Here is a 12,368-nt window from a genome sequence, read left to right as displayed (position 1 = left end):
TAATGAGCTTTATTTTGTAATTGATTTAATAGAATTGTGTGTTCGCTATCTTCGTTATTTCGACGAACCCATAATCTGGAGGATAACAGCTTACCGTTATCGTTTATTTAATCATTTTAAATTAGAAAACTAATTTCGTGAGTTATTTGAAAATTACTACGAAAACTAGACTCGGCGTTTAACTGGATTGTGATTTTTATTTATTAAAATAAACGCGCAAACTGATTAATTTCGGTGAAACTGTGAAACAAACTCCCTAAACTTAAAATGTTCACGTGTAAAGGTACCGTATTCAATTAAATTAAATTAATGCTGTTAATTAAATTAATGTTTAGTTGTTTCAATCCTATTCGATTACTCTCGATCATACCTTTTCAATTATGATCATCTTTAACTCTTGACAGGCCAAGATGCCAAACAAAACGTCTGTAACCAAGTGGGTCTTCCGACGACCCTATGCATTTTTCTGTCTTATAGGCTTTTGAACTATAGAAATCCTAATTATTAACGGTAACTTATGTATTTGCGAAATACGTAAAATATTAAATTGATATGTCAAGTATTTAAGCTAATATAAGGAGGATAGTAATTTTGGATACTACCTACTCCCTCCTTGGCTGCGGGATAGTTAATAATTGATTTTTTTTTTTACTAAAACTCATTCCATTTGAAATTTTTTTTTTCTTATTTCTCTTATAAAAATGTTTGAAATACAAAAAACAGACCTCGATTCTACAGGGTGCGCTGAAACGATTTTTTTCCATTTGTATTTGTTGTCAAAAAGCACGTAGCGTAGCGACCATGTAACATGTTATTTCGTGAATTATTGTAAAAGGAAAGAGTTTTCTGAAATACGTACAGCGTTATTTTACCACCGCGTGCTGTATTTTCAAAATTATTACCCTTTTAGCAGCAGCGATACAGAGCCTTGCGCGCGAAAGCCTTCGACCTTTTTCACTTAGAGGAAGCTAAGACAAAACTTAAAACCACATGTTCTCCGAGGAGATTAGTTACCCATCTACTTTGAACCCCGACTAAAATGGACTGCTTTACTCCGCGTGGGAGGGCAGTCATTTTAAAAATGGCTAATAGTGTCTAAAGTCAATGTAACTATTTTTAACTAGGAAACTATATTTTTAACTACAAAACTATTTTTAACTAGAAAACTATTTTTAAATAGAAAACTATTTTTAAATATAAAACTATTTTTAACTAGAAAACTATTTTTAACTAGAAAACTATTTTTAACTAAAAATTTATTCTTAAATAGAAAACTATTTTTAACTATAAAACTTTTTTTTACTATTAAACTATTTTTAACTAGAAAACTATTTTTCAACATGTTGTGCTATAAAGAAATGAAACCTAATTTTTCTTGCAAAAAAAAAATAAATGTAAGCTTGAAACTCGGGCGAAACTGGGTAAAAGTTAGAAATTGTTTTAAGCAAATTTTAAAAATCACTTCTACAATGTAGACGGACAAAGAATATGTCATGTTCTTTGTCTGGACGGAATGAAACGTTCAAACCTGTTGTAGAATATCCAACATAGAATTTTATCGTCGCCTAAGATTCTTTGTTAAATCGTTCTTTTGAAATGAATGTACATTGCATTAAATATCCATATATAAATTAGGTATCCATGACACGGTTTTGAGTCACCAGTAATTAATGAAGAGTGCATTCATCGAGGGGTATCCATGGCACTGTTGGGCCATCAGTATTTAACGAAGAGAGCATTTCGAGGGGTATCCATGGCGCGGTTGGGCCACCAGTATTTTTTGAAGAGAGCATTTCGAGGGGTATCCATGGCACGGTTAGGCCACCAGTATTTAAGGAACAGAGCATTTCGAGGGGTATCCATGGCACGGTAGGGCCATCAGTATTTAACGAAGAGAGCATTTCGAGAGGTATCCATGGCACACTTGGGCCATTAGCAATTAATGGAGAGTGCATCACGAGGGGTATCCGTGGCATGGTTGGGTCACCAGTAATTAATGAAGAGTGAATTACTATGGCACAGTTTGGCTACCAGTAATTTTTACATTGTTTTAACGGCCCTCCATGATAAAGACCAAATCATTAAAATATTTAATTTTTTAGATTCTATCGAAGAACTAAGCTAATAATGAAAATAATTCTCATTAGTTCTGCTACACTAATAGATCGTTTTAATTTTACAAGCTTCCTCAACTTTATTTAAAATTTTTTTGGTGATTTATAGTACTTCGATTAAATACATAGTAATCGGAAAATTAGCAATACAAGTGGTGAACAGTGGAAAAACACAGTTGGGTCGAATTTGTGGTAGATCTTTTTTGATTTGTGCTTTTTTTTGAGTCCGAAGCAGGAACATTTTTCGCCGAATTCGAAAATATTCACAAAAATACTGTGTAATACTCGAAATCAGCTGTGTACTGTACTATTTTGAAATGAGTCGAAGCTTAAACCCAGCTCCGAAAGTTTTTTCAACCCTCCATCGAAAAAAATCCATCGAAAAAGTGTGTTTTGGGTACTATACCGTTGATGAATTATATTTAGATGAGACATTAAGCGAAAAAATGGGTTCTAAATTTTTACCTTCAACTGACCTCCAACTCTCCCAGGGCTCTAACAAAAGCTACTGAAACTGGTCTACGCGCACCGCTTATCGCGTTCTAATAGTGGAAAGCGTTTCAACACGATATCAGTATGCAATAGCGCCTCTAATAATTGTATGGCTCTGTGAGTTATATATATATGTGCTGTAGATTTAAAAATGAATGTTAAATATAACATGTGAAATTTTTTTGAATTTGTACAAGTTGTTTGGGGATTTTTCAATTTGAGAGGAGGGTTTGGGTACCGCCGTCCCGGGAACCATTTATTCGTAATCAACACCTCCACTCACCCCAAATTCGCTATCTTTGGTGATTTAGCAGGCATGCCCGAGTAAATCGGGTGAGGTGTGTTCAAGATGCGCCTGCCTGGTTTGGGGAGACCCTTTGACTTCTCCAACTGGTCTCTCGACCCATCGCCTTGCGTCGTATTAGGAGGGATATATCCATATATCCGTCACTCCTGGACACACTGGTCCTTAGATTCCTACCAAACCCTCATACCTTTTACCTTCCCAGAATTTCCTCTCCTTCCTTTCCTTAAAAAAGACCCTCCACACAGCATTCCAAAATATGCCATATGCCTTGAGATAAATTCTTTTCCTCAGGGCCTCTTGTGTGGGGATAATATTAAATAAATACAAAAAAATGTCTTGTCTAGACGATTTATTATTAATCTGTAATTTTTAGTGTTTTCTAGCTAGGTACGTATAATTCTTGAAACCACCTCAACAACAGAAATTTATTCATAATAAACTGTGGAATTCGGTAAGCTGATAAACGATTCCGACGTTTGTTATAATAATATGCGAGATCGTCAAATTTAGTTATTTCGTATTTCATTGTTAAATATTTTATGATTGTTTGTAGAATTTATGACTGCTGAGGTATTTTCACACAAAATTGTTTCCATTATATCTGGGATTATACATAAGATTTGTTACTTGGGCAAAAGTGATCCAGAGTGAAAGAAACTCTCATTATCACCCGTGTGAAAGATCAACATTCAGAATCGAAGCGTTTCTTGATATGGCTTTAGCCGTTTTTGTGACCAGATTTGAAAATTCAGGTAGTTCCCCGTCTTCCTCTGCCCGATTTGAACATTTAAGCCAATTAGGGATGCCATGGTCTCACTGACTTCAGAGGCTTGGTTGGGAGCAGTTGGGACTCTTGCGGTATTTGAACAAAAAGTGTGGTAACAGTCAGCACTCAAAACACACACTGTTTAATCTGCTGACGTAAGAAATACCAAAATGGGTTCGTTTGTTAATTTTATTTAGGTAGTTAAGAACATGTTTTAGGTTTTCAATAAAACAAATCTTAGACTGTATATCGGATCGAACTTGAAAATTAACTTCCAAATTTGATGAATTCTTGAAACATCCCATCCTTAAAGCTTAGAGTTATATTGTTAAATTTTATCATATTATGAGAAACACTGAAGTAGCACTAATGGTGTGCTGTAAATCTAGAGATTTCAGTTGGAGGATATTTGTTACTGGAAACAATTTTCAATTTTCCATATATAAATCATTTGTAGTATTGCAATTACTTAGCAGACTATAAAGTGATTGATGTTCAGGGCCATTTTTTGTGTGCTGTGCTCATAATATATCTTAAACCCTTATTAACTATTGAAATAAAAATTTATTCAATTTTATGAAATATCATATTATAGTGAAAGAATGACCAGTAAAAATTATTGATGTTTGTGAGGTTATCAAGAATTAAATATTAATTAAAAATATTTTAATGGAGTTGATTATAATGAAGGGTGAGTTATTAGAATATTGCATTTCTCAGAGAAAATTATGAGACCTGTTTAAAATATAATTAAAACCAATTAGTGGGTGGAACTTTGATTGCTAAATACCCATGCAAATTATAAACTTTTGCCATGAACTCTGATGCTTGAAAGTTAATGTTTTGCTTTGTTGAATTAAATCACGTTAACTAATTGGAACTGGGTCAGTGTGCAAAATAATGTAAATGTGGTGGTTTTATCCATCGACAATAGAAACAAAGAAGATGAGCTACAAACAATAAACTTTATACAAATTTATAATTGGATGAAAATGAGGAAGCCCTGTGCCAAAAGAAAAAGTTTTTGTAAAGCTTTCAATAATAAATTAACAATCCATGTTTCTTTAAATATCTAAATCTACCTACCTAATTAAATATTTACCAATATGTACCTACTTTTAATAAAGTTGAATTTACCTCTTTTTATAATCAAATTATATGTACTGTTCTGTTAGGATAAATGTATAATTAAACAACTAGATGTTAGTACAAATAGAAATTAACATTTTATTAAATATTCAGATCTCGGGTTACTTCAGTAAAGAATGACATGACAAAAAAATTGAAATATTCGTCAGAGTTTGTTTACATATAACAATGTACATGATTACTTGTATTTTTTTAAAAATCTCTACACAGATAAAAGACGGCTCGGCCCTTTGCTAGTTCTGAAAGAACTGCCTTATTCCGCGCACGAAAATAGAAGACGTGCTTTTTAAGGAAGTTACTTGTATTTATTTTAAAAAAATGTGTCAAACTAACACAACATCAAAAGCATTAACAAAATTCTGTGTTTACAGGTAACTCCTGAATCTCTTACCTTATCATTGAAAAACTCATTTTTCATTTAATCAGTGAAACATACGTACGATGGCAGGGTGTAGTCAAGCTTCAAACCAAATATTTTATATATTTGCAATAAGCATTAAGTTTGTGGTTGCCATAATTTACAATAAAGATGTATAAATTTGTTTTAGACTACTTTAATTTCAATTACACTCTACTATCTAGTTTTCATATTTTCCTGACGAAGGAAGGGTGCTTCCGAGTGTAATTAAAATTAAAGTGATCTAAAACAAATTTATATATATATATATATATATATATATATATGAACAGGCGTCCATATTTTATAAAATATATATCTTTTTTTCTATCATGCGGAAATACTTATTTATTTACGTTAGAAAGAGAAAAAATAATTCTTTCCAGTTTGCCCCAAACATTTATACTGGATGCCAGTAATACAATCCTCAAAATAGCCAAAATGAATAATTCATATATCGCGCCACTATCGTAACAACCGGTTAAACTTTAAAAAATATTTTTACCATATGAACGAGGTAAAAGTAAAGTTACAGTTTTCTCACAAATTCCCCAAACAAAACGAATGTGTTTTCGAAATATCGAGTTCTCTCAACTTTTCTACGATTGTAATAAAAAATGAAGCAAAAATGTGTTTAGCGTTTTTTAAAACATTTTTCATGTTTGATTTTAAAATTTTATTAATTTGAAACAGTAATGTTTATTTTAAATATGTACACCGAAAAGATAATTTTAACTAGTTTCTAAAACAGTATTTTTTTACGGAAAATAAAAAAATAAAATATGTATATAGCGCATTTTAAATACACAGAAAACAAAACAAAAGTGTTGAAAGTACTGAAGGGCTTAGATTACAATATAGGGGGCAATACAAGTAACTTTTAACCTGGACCTAAAAAGCCCGGGATGGAACAATTCCAGAATAATGAAAAATGGAAAAAACTTCTTAATTTTTTTAATGACAAATCCCATTCCTTGTCTCATCAAATACCAAATCATAAGCCATTATAACTGCATTAACAGAAAGATAATTCATTATGCACCACTTTGCATACAAATCAGTTTAAAAGTTAACAATAAACTACAAATCACCATACCTACTATTAGATTAAATCTTCGATTGTTACTATCATGTTATTTTTTGTCTTGAATAACAGTTAACTTCAAATTAATATACCTACTATTAGATTAAATCTTCGATCGTTACTATTATGTTATTTTTTGTCTCGATTAAAAATTAACTAGAAATTAAAATACCTAGTGTTAGATTACATCTTACATCGATTACATCGATATTAACTATTATGATATTCTATTTCCTTGAATAACAGTTAATTACAAATTAATATATCTACTATTAGATTAGATCTTCGATCGTTACTATTATGTTATTATATTGTCTTGAATAACACAGTTAACCACAAATTCGTACAGAAATAACTGAATGTGACCGAAATAAATTTCCCTTCGCAGAAAATAAACCTTGTAATATATCGCGCAAAGCATCTTGCATATTAATACAATTTTCCCGGACCGATAAGGCTTGCTAACAAAATTAAAAATTATCTCACTTCATAAACGAAATTGGGAAGCAGAGAAAAACAGTTATTCCATTGTCCTTCGAAATTCTGCTGTGCGATAAAATAATCATTTTCTAATACCGCTCTCTTTTGTAAGATCTTTTTTTATTGGCTTTTAAAAAAGGCGATTTTTTTAGAAATTAAGTCAACATTAATGGAATGGAAAATCAACTTCCCAACAGTGAAAACGCAAACCATTTGAACTTTTTTAATAAATTATTATAAATCTTTCTCCAACTCAACTGCTCACCAATGTTTGGAGTTGGTCACCTGTATCTTAAGTTGAAATGTGTTGTGAGGCCAAAGAGAGTAGAGAGGGAAAGAAAAGTAAAAATGAAGGTTAGGAATGATACGATTTTGAATGGTAGTTTGGATGGATTGTGATTATCACCAATTTAAATGGGTTGTTGGCTGAAAGATTCTGTGGTTCTCCAATTCGCAGAATCCAAGGTCTCGTGATTACTCTCGGTATGCAAAAATGAGAATTTGGATATCTTCAATTTAGTTTTTATTTAAACAAAACTCACATTACAAAAATTTTATGAACAAAACAAATCGCGTACGTTAGAGGATATTTAGGGCTAAACCGGCGGCTAGACCACTGGAGATAGAATGAATTATTTGCCGCGCGAGAAATTGCGCGCAGGTTCACAGTAATACCAGCCTCACAAGAATGTAGGTAAAAGTAATAATAATAATAATAATAAATTCTTTATTCCAGGATGTGGGGAGGTTAGTGCAGTCCCACACATCCCATATGGGTATAAGTACAGATAGTATTTACATATAGTAAAATAAATAAAAAGAGATTACAAATTAAAAATAAAATTAAAATTAAATTAAAGCAGAGAAGCACGGGAATCCATCGGATCTAAGATTGTGGGAGCAAGTATCTTTCTCCAATGGTCTTCAATGCTCGATCCTGAAGTCAGACGGGATTCTATGATAAGAATGTTTCTGGAATGGTTTATCCTTCCCTTCAGTCCTGCAATCCTGGTTCTCAACAGAGCTGTAAATCCTGGAACTCGCCCTTCTGTAAACATAACACTGCAGTGCCTGGGGAGTCCGAACATCAATCGGTAAGCGTTGTTATATTGTTCCCGAAGCCTTTCCATTGTTCTTTTCCTGAAATTAGCCCAGAGCTCGCATGTGTACAGGGTGGTGCAAAAGGCTATGAAGAGCGTCCTTTTTACTCGTGGACTACAGAACCGAAATCGTTGTTGTCATTATTTTTGGGAGATGTAAACTTCCTAAAATTTACCCTTCATTATTTTTTCAACAGAGTGATTCTGATAGTATCTGCTACTCTATGTGAGGCCCGTGAATCGAATGTAAATTGGCGGCATCCGTTTTCTTTCAAATCAGAATTTTTAGGGATTATATTGTATTTAGTGATGTCACTGGTAAGTAGGTGAGTTAACTTTCACACACTCCTTTCCATCTCCTATTGACAAGCTAGAATAGTCGTTAATTGGGACGCAGCTTACTTCACTTCAAAAATACAACGATCCAACTTTCGTGTTTTGCAATTAAAAAAAAAGCACGAAAATAAGGGAATATAATATCACTGCTATTGCAAAATACCATCTCTTTGCCAAAAAATAACGCTTTTTTTCAAAAATAACTCGAAAATCACAAAAAATAACGTGAAATCTTCAGGTTTCTTTTACTAATAATGGTTCGTGGCCCGTCTCCCTTGATTCTTATCTGCACGGCACGAAGATGGCACGATCGAGTGAACCAAATACTTGAGTCGAGTCATGCCAGGATTCCATATAATAGGAGGGTATGAATAAATGTGTGAATGTGAAAGAAGCAAACAGCCTGCCAAGACCGATTCATTTAGCGGACCGTCCTCTGCCAACCCTGCTGGAAACAGCGTGATGGTTAGTTAGTTATTTCGTAAATATTACGAAACTATAGCCTTTCCATTGAACTCAAAACAATGGAACTCATACAATTTAAAACAAATACCATGATAACTCAACACAGTGACAATTCAACACAACTTTAAAAAGTGATATAAAGTCATTAGAAACGATGAAAAAAAAATTAATACTAACCTAACCTAACCTAACCTAACCTAACCTACTTAACCAAGTTAATAAAGTTTTTGTTTCACCACTTTTCATGACTTTATATAACTTTTTAAAGGTGTGATGAATTATCATTGTGATGATTTATCCGGTCACCCATGATAACACATTATTTGAAGTAATTCGTGGCAACAGACATACAACACACGCAAACACCTCAGCATAGTTTCTTTAAGCGAGGTTTTCACGAAAAAAATATAACATATTGGTACCTAAGCCATTTACAGTACCTGCCCATAAATCCTACCTTGCACTACAAAATACGATGTTCTTATTATGTTCTTTGAGAGTGATTGACCTAGACAAAAATGCAGTAGGTAACAAAATAGAATTTACCCAAAGTAAATTATATTACTCTGTGTGTATTAAGTGCTTTGAATGCAATTGAACTTGAAACCTCGTGATTAAAACGCGGGTGCGTTAACCATAATTATTTCATCTTAGAGGTCATTCCCAAAAATCCATTTCCCCGGCCGGCGGTGTCCCCATTTACTGGAAAATCGGGTCTGCCGTACCTCGGGGAGCGGGGGGCGGAGGGAAGGGGGCGTGCTGCCTTTACTTGTACGGTTCCCCCCCACTACCGCTACCAACCCCTCAGCACGTATTTCTGCTACTACCCTTACAACTCTGCCGGGGATTCTCAGTAGAGGCGCGTTCACCAGCCGGTGCGGACGTCTGCCCAACGTACATTTTCTTTCGCCGCTCTTTTGCGACATGCCGTCGATGTTTTGAAAATTAAAAAAAAAATTATTTCGCAAGTACTCGCTTTCATGATATTGTGCAAAAAACACCAAATGGCTGCTTTCAATAACACGTGACAAATACACTTATCGAATATTTCTACACGATTTTTTGTTAATTTCGTTAAATCAAGAACAAACTTTTACTATTGGCATATTGGTTGTAAACTATGCCAATTTTCAATGTATCTGAGTGATTAAAAATTTCATTATACTATTATTGAAGTGATTCTAATTTTCTGCCTGTTTTAATGATTATTTCAAACGCATCAAAAACAATGATAGTCTGCGTCATTGACTGCAGTCGAAATTCTAGTTTCATGACATTTTCATAAGTGACACCTCATTGTACCTCGCTTGAAAACTTTAAAATATATATTTTTGTTTACCGTTGTACCTGCTTCCTGATTAAAACATATCATTGATGTGAGATTTCGAGGAGATACGTGACATGATTGCGATCGACTGCAACAACACATATAAAAGGTTTGTAAAAAGTTTTTTAGTTTATCACTTTTTTGCAACAATTATGCAATCATGATGCCTTCATTTTTGACAAAACTTTAAAAAAAAAAATTATGAAAAAAATGTAAATTGAACCCACAGCCTTCTGACTACCGGTCAGCTGCTCTCTGTCTCTTTTTTCAATTCGTGTTTATGTGTGTTTCAGGCTAGTAATTATTGCTTGTAATACTTCGTTATCATTTGTGCTACGCATAAAAACACTGTCTGTAAACATTAGTTTATCATTAAAATATAACATAAATAATAGCGCATTTGTGTGTTGTATTGTATAATATTTATAAGATACTTTAACATAATAAAGTTGTATTCCATTGAAAAATACCGCTCAAATTTTTAAAATACATAAACTATAAACTTTATATCTTCATCGAAAAATAATGACTGTCTAATGAAATTATAAAATTATCAAAGCTGTCCGACAGAAGATTGGTATCTGATGGTTACTTGTATTTAAAAAAAAAATTAATTCTCTTGGTGAGAGCCCTGCATTTTTGCATGTCATATTCCTAATATGGTCAGGCGAGTTAATTTTTTTTTTCATTGCTGCAAAAATATCAATACAAACCCTCAAATACCATACGCTGCCGTTTAAATAACCACTACCCAGAAGTAACAGATAGTTTTAAAAGTATAGCAAAAACTTACAAAAACGCATTTGATCACACCAAATAATTTCCATTTTATTATAAGGATTTGTTTATTTATTATATACCAACGTTGAACGGGCGTGTAAGCATCTAATTAGTAAATTTAAAAGTTTAAAAAACAAATAATTTTACAATTTAAGTTTAAAAGTCAAATAAATAGGACTGTAAGCACCGGTTTTTTTCACCTAAGACAACTCAAGTCTGTCTGAAGAAACCTTCCTACAGAAGCAACAAAACTACTTATCAACTCTTACATAGTCTCACGTCTCGATTACTGCAACGGCATTTATGCCAGCCTTCCAAAATATCAAATTGACAAACTTCAATCAGTGTTTAATGCATCAGCAAGGCTCATAACCGGGGTTTCAAAATATTCGCACATCTCAGAACACCTTCGTAACCTTCACTGGCTCAAGTGCCCTGAAAGAATCCAGTACAAACTGTGCTGGATAGTGTTTAAATCCATCAATGAAATGGCCCCACCCTATACCACATCTCTGAACTATGCGTCCCGGAAAACACTGCTCTGAGGCAGTCAACTCTTAGATCAGCAACATCATCAGCTGTAGGCAGACTGATAGAACCTAAGCGCAAGCCAAATACTAAGTTTGGTGATCGCGCTTTCGGAGTATCTGGGCCGAAGGCTTGGAATAAACTCCCTCCGGAACTAGGATCCATAACAAGTCAAACAGAATTCAGGTCTAAACTAAAAACTTACCTTTTTAAGCTGTCGTATCCTTAAATTAAATATACCATTCCTAAGAGAAAGTCCAGTTATATTCAATTTTTCAATTAAGTCCTAAATCCTGTATCTAAATTTCGCCAATAAACAATTAGAAAATGTTAATTAAGTGTCAATCTCAAGTGACCTACCAGGTAAGTATTGTACTATATATTTTCTCCATAAATAGTTAAGTAATAACATAGATCGCTGTAGAAATGTATTATAAGTTTGTACAGTGCCCTTGAGGTGTTTTTGCACAAAAACGGCGCTATACAAGTCATCCAAGTATTATTATTTATTATTATTAACAGACTGAGAATTCAATGTGTTTAAACATACCTACACAAAGTGTATACAAAAATAAAAATACCTATACAAATTAATGTATCGATTTATGTAGTTCTATTTTATTGGCCTCTTATTAAAAATCCTTCTTTCGAAGAGTAGGTATACTTTGTATTCAAGTCGAATTGAAGTTTCAACTTTCATATTAATTATTGAAAGTAATTTCTAAGAAAGCATAGCTAATTTATTGCTTAAAATAGCTTGTATCCGTTAAAAATCGCAAGAATCCTTTGATCACTGAAAATATTTACGAACTTGAATGAATTAACAGGTATCTACTAAATTATTTAAAAATAAAGCAGGTACGAAAACGCAAAAATAGTATCGCAAATTTATTGCTTAAATAGATTGAACCTGTTAAAAATCGCAGGAATCCTTTGATCACTAAAAGTATTTTTTTAAATTTATTTATAAGTTACACACTAGGCCAAATAATGATACATGTATATTGGATATATGCACATTGATATTGACAAGTAAAATGTAC

The 12,368-nt window shown here is 33.0% G+C and overlaps 1 protein-coding gene across 1 annotated transcript in view; it reads left to right on the top strand.

The window, feature by feature from the left end:
• The window catches only part of LOC149411302 (diacylglycerol kinase eta), a 608,003-nt gene that overhangs the window by 157,254 nt on the left and 438,381 nt on the right, over positions 1 to 12,368 (top strand). The gene's annotated exons all lie outside the window — the stretch shown is intronic.

This window comes from Hesperophylax consimilis, chromosome 26 (assembly GCF_061612785.1).
Source record: "Hesperophylax consimilis isolate HC1 chromosome 26, BYU_Hcon_1.0, whole genome shotgun sequence".
Lineage (NCBI taxonomy): Eukaryota > Metazoa > Arthropoda > Insecta > Trichoptera > Limnephilidae > Hesperophylax > Hesperophylax consimilis.
The sequence above is the reverse complement of the archived record's forward strand: the minus strand, read 5'-3'. Positions and strand labels throughout refer to the sequence as shown.